Raw genomic sequence first — 5,109 nt, forward strand, 5'->3', positions numbered from 1 at the left:
GGGGGCGGGGGGGTGCGCCGCTGAGGCCCAGGCTCTCGGGGGAGAGATGTGAGAAGCCAGCTTGCAGGATGGCAGTCGCCTTTGAACTCGGCCTGGAGGAGAAGCGGAGAGAGGTGGTCGTGTGGGATGTGGGTGAGGGCGTGGCCGGATGGAGGGGCCTGACTTGATGTCGGGTGGAGGAGAGATTGGGGCTTATGGGGCAATCGTTGGGCAACAGGGACAATGGCTGTGAGCAATGCCTGCCTCAGTGCCTGCGTGGGTTTGGCACCTCTGATAACCCTTTCTGTCCTTGCATCGAATCTAATTGTCACCTTAATTCTCTCAGCCTCATGAGCTGCGGGACGAAGGCCAAGTTGGCATCCAGGGAGCTCTCTGCCTTCCCTGCATGCACACCTTCCTTGCAGCCCGCCTGGCCCCGACCCTGTATCACTGCCTGTTCTCCCTCCTTTCTGTCCCCACATCCTGGCCTCAGTGCAGACCAGCTCTTCTCCCACTGGACCATCACACAGGTACCCCTCGTTCTCCCAGCCCCACTGGACCCCAGGGCTCCCCTTTGCCTGCCTGGGACTGAGCTGCCCCCACTTCTCCCAGCCCTGGGGACAGAGGAGCCCCAGTACCAGAAGCACTGGCCGGGAGACAGGCGAGACCAGCGTCCTTTCATGCTTACAGTCTCTAGCAGCCCCAAGCTTTTTTTTGGAGGGGGCGTTGGTTTTTTGAGACAGGGTCTCACTATGTAGTTGAGACTGACCTGGAACTCACCAGGCTGGTCTTGAACTCACAGTGATCCTCCTGCCTCAGCCTCCAGAGTGCTGGGATTACAGGCGTGCGCCACCACGCCCGGCTTCCAAGCTTTTGTTTTTAAAGAGGCTGGATGTGTAGCACTATGGCAGAGCTCTTGCCTAGGATCCACGAGGCCCTGGCTGCTATCCCCAGCGACAGAAGAGAATACAAACTGGGAAAAGATGTTAAGTGTTCTTACCACAAAAAGAAGAATGTGGGGCACACATTAAACAGCTTGATTTCGCCATCCCGCAGTGTATACAGACCCTTGTGAAAATCACGCTGTGCACCGATGGTGTATGCAATGTGTGCTTGCCCACAAAAGACATATTTCAGAGAAAGAAAGGGCATGGTAAAAAGATCAGGAAGAACCTGAACATGGTGGCCCCTGTCTATAACAATCCCAGCTCTCTGGAAGGCTGAGGCGGGAGGATTGCAAGTTTGCAAGTTTGAGCCCAGCCCGACAACTTAGTAACACCGTGAGACCCTGTATTAATCAAGCCGGGGATGTACCTCACTGCCAAGGGCCTGGGCTTAATCTTCCGTACCACCAAAACGCGGGGAAGCTTTCATCTTAATATCTCCCTTGACTCAAGCTATTCAACCTATTATGATTTCAACATGAAATAATAATAAGAAAAATATCAAAGGGACGGTCTGCCTTACATCTCGGCCGTCCAAGTGCCTGGAATCTGAGGTGTCTTTTCTACTTGCAACATTTCTCAGCAGGAGCACACTTGCCGTCACCGCAGGCCACATCCCACGGCCGCCCACCCCCAGCCTCCGGCGCCACACCACGGGCCCTGGGTCCTGCACTCACGCTGTTGCTTCCGGGTGGTATGCTGTCCCCGCCTTTTCCGGACAGCAGCCCCGGTCCTTCCAGCCTCCACAAGGCCTCCTACAGGAAGCCTTCCCGGAACATTGCCGGCCCCCACCTGCTGCGGTCGGTTAGTCACTGTCCTGCGGGCCACAGGCAGGTGCCTCCCCGCAGTCACCCTGGACCGGGGCCATCCGGTTCGACGTCCACGTGCGGCCTCCCTCCTCGCACCTGGAGCTTCTGGAGGGCAGGCGCTGGGGCTGACTCAGCTCTGAGCTCCCAGAACCTGTGCAGGAGCTGGCCCAGAAGAACCCCAGGAAATGTTGGCCCAATGACTGGATGACCTCGTCTCGCCCACGCCCGTTCTGCGGATGCCACATCTGAGGCTTCGAGCGGGGAGGTTTGTTGCTCAACCTCAGGCAGCCAGCAAGTGGTGAGCCGGCCAGGGAACCATGGGGCGGGGGACCCGAGTCAGGGACAACGAAATGAGCCCCGGGGCCGTTTTACAAATTGTCACCCTGGGCCGGGGATTTAGCTCAGTGGTTCACAAGGTCCCGAGTTTGATCCCCGTGACAACAACTACAACAACAAAATTGCCAGCCTTGTAGCATGGCGTGTTGCTTCTCTGCCCTCGGACGCTTTCAATAGACTCATCGATAATGCTGGTGACACCACAAAGCCACAGCGCTGCATAGAATGACAAATAGCTACGAAGAGGCCTGGCGGACCCCTCTGGCGAGGCCTGCTCTTGGCCAGCCCCAGAGTCACAGTCTGGAGGCTGCACAGCGGGGCAATGCACTCTGCTGTCGGTGACCCCTCTGCCCCGGGGGTCACGGCCGAGACCCCGGGCCCCTCACGCAGGCCTGCAGATGCCCGGTGGGTGGCAGGAGAGATGGAAGGCCCGGTACCGCCGTCTTCACATTGTCCCTTTGGCTGCCTTGACCTTGGGCTCCGATTCTACTCAGGGCCGCGGTGCAGCCCTGCTGATTGTCCGCCCCAGCGGCTTGTGTGCTGTCTTTTCTCTTTCCTGTCTCCACTCGTGCGCTTCTTCTCCTGCCCCGGCAGCCTGAGCACCTGAAGCTCTTTGACCCTCTCCTGGGGCCCAGATCCAAGAGGCTCGGTATGCTTTGCCTGGGACCATGGTGCTGGCTATGTGAAAATTCAAACGCTTCTGGGGCAAGTTGGCAGTGACCACTCCCTGGTCCAAATCTTATGCAAGGAACGTCCTTTGGAACGGTGCCCCTGGTCAGTGGAGACTGACTGATCAGTAAAAGCTGGCTTCTCCCCCTTTTTGGAGAGCAGCTCGGTCCCTCTCTCCGTCAGCGACTCCCCTCAGCTGAAGACCCCGCCCCCAGTGAAGTCTTGCCTGTGTTCGTGTTTGCAATATCTGGTCCCTTTCTCAGGATCCAATGCGGTGTGGGGTCCGGGTCATCTCTCAGTGACCCCCTGGGCCATCTCAGTACAATATAAGGTGGGCGCACCTGGGAGGCATCCTTGGGAGGAGCCACGTGGGCAAAGGAGGAAGGTGGTAGACCACGGGGAGTGCAGGAATCTCTGCGAGGGCAGGGGAAGCCCCCAACTCCGGGCCAGTGACACTGGACAGAGACTCTTGAGGTTTTACCTTCTCCGCAGGCTCTGCACACTCGCTTGCTGGGCATTTGCCTCCAGACTGACTTTCTGTGCAAAAGGTTTGCATAGAAACATTAACGAGGAGCTTCCATGAGAGCGTAAGCAAGAAAAATGCCAGAAGTCACAATCGATAAGAACCAGTAACCCCCCGAAGGCTTATTCTGAGTCAGTGTTCCAGCACCTTCTGCATATTAATTAGTCTTCCTAGTGAGCCTGTGAAATGGGTGCATTTCTGGGGTGAAGGGATAGGAGAGGGGAGGTGATGTAGCCAGAGAGGACAGTGGGGCTGGGGCGCAGCTCGGTGGTGCAGAATGTGCTTAGCAGGCGGGAGGCCCTGGACCACCCACAATGGACACACGCAGGCACGCGTGCACACACACACACACACACACACACACACACACACGCACGGGCAAGTAAATGCTGCACCTGGGAGCTGAGTCTGAGGAACAAGGCTAAAAATTTCGGTATGAATACATCTCAGGTCATGGCGAGCCAACCCGGCTCAGAGCTGCATAGAAAAAGAGGATCGGGAGCTTGCAGCCTGCATCAGCTCGACGGTTGTGCTTTGTCACTTTTTACAATTTTAGATTCAGTGTTGATCTGCGGTCCTGGCGGGAGAGAGAGAAGTCGATAGAACTTCACGGGAAGTAAGGCAAAATTCCATGACATTCTTTATTTTTTAAAAAGGCCCACAGACACAAGGAGTCGGAGCCTGGACTCTGATGTCTGAAAAAGGAGGTGCTGTGGGTCCGGACTCCCCGGGTCTGAGGGAGGAGGCTGGGCTCTTTGGGGTGTGGTGTTAAGGGCGGAGGATGGGTCAGGAGAGATTCTGGGAGATTGGGTGAGAGGAGGCACCCGGAGGAGGACGGTGGAGAGAGAATTCCAGGAAGAAGAGCGGGGATGACAGGCAGGAAGGACAGGTCCTGCGCTGGAGCGCACCCCTGTGCCAGCAGTGGCTGTGTGACCGCCCAGAGATCTCTGGTGCCGGGGACTGTGGCCGGGCACTGAGTCACACGGACTCCTCCTCCCTTCCGGAAGTCCCTTCCCTGTTCCCCCACTTCCAGCCGCCATCTCCCTCTGGTCCTTGGGACACTGGGTCCTCTGGGAGCGGGCTCAGCACTGGATGCGATTTCATCCTGGCCTCCATCGCTCAAGGGCCTCCTCCCTCCACCCTAGACCGCCAGAGAGCTCCCCGTCTCCGTTTCAAGGTATGGGAGTGTGCACCTGCGACGCCGTATACGGGAAGAAGGAGACGACCGAGGTCAGTGCCACATCGGTGGGTATTTGCTCTTTCCAATTTTATTCTGAGTATATCAATTTACAGGGCTAGGGTCGCAGGCGTTTTTCTTGTGTGACTTCCTGTTCCATTTCACAGATGCTTTTGCCCAGCACTCTCAGTTGTGCCCAAGTGCTACTCTTCACGGCCTCCCCGTGTCCTTGAATGAACTGACCTATTGTTTCAAGGAGCCACTTGCTCTGGAACACGTTCGACATCTCCTTCCTCTTTTGCGACACTAGATAATGCAATGAATTCAACTCTTGCTCCACATTTTGTACCTCTTTTGGTTTTCAGTCCTCTCTTCCTAGAATTAGAATTTCTGGGTGGAAGGCAGTGAAGGGTGGCCTCTCTTCATGAGAACAAACCTTCCGCATAGAGACAGAATGAACTCCCAGCTCCGGGCCTCGAGAGTGCTGGTCTCACCCACATTTTCCATAGCACTGAGGTCTCTTTTCTTTATTTGTTTTGGTTTTAGGTCCTTGATATTTTGACTTGTGTTTTTTGAGGGTCTTAATACATCTCTGAGGAAAGATAAAGTCAGATAGGCGTTTAGAGGTCGCTGATGTCCTTGTTTCTGTGAGTTTCCTGCCTGGAGGAGGGA

This window comes from Fukomys damarensis, unplaced genomic scaffold (genome assembly GCF_012274545.1).
Source record: "Fukomys damarensis isolate Sample0158 unplaced genomic scaffold, DMR_v1.0_HiC HiC_scaffold_19, whole genome shotgun sequence".
Classification (NCBI taxonomy): domain Eukaryota; kingdom Metazoa; phylum Chordata; class Mammalia; order Rodentia; family Bathyergidae; genus Fukomys; species Fukomys damarensis.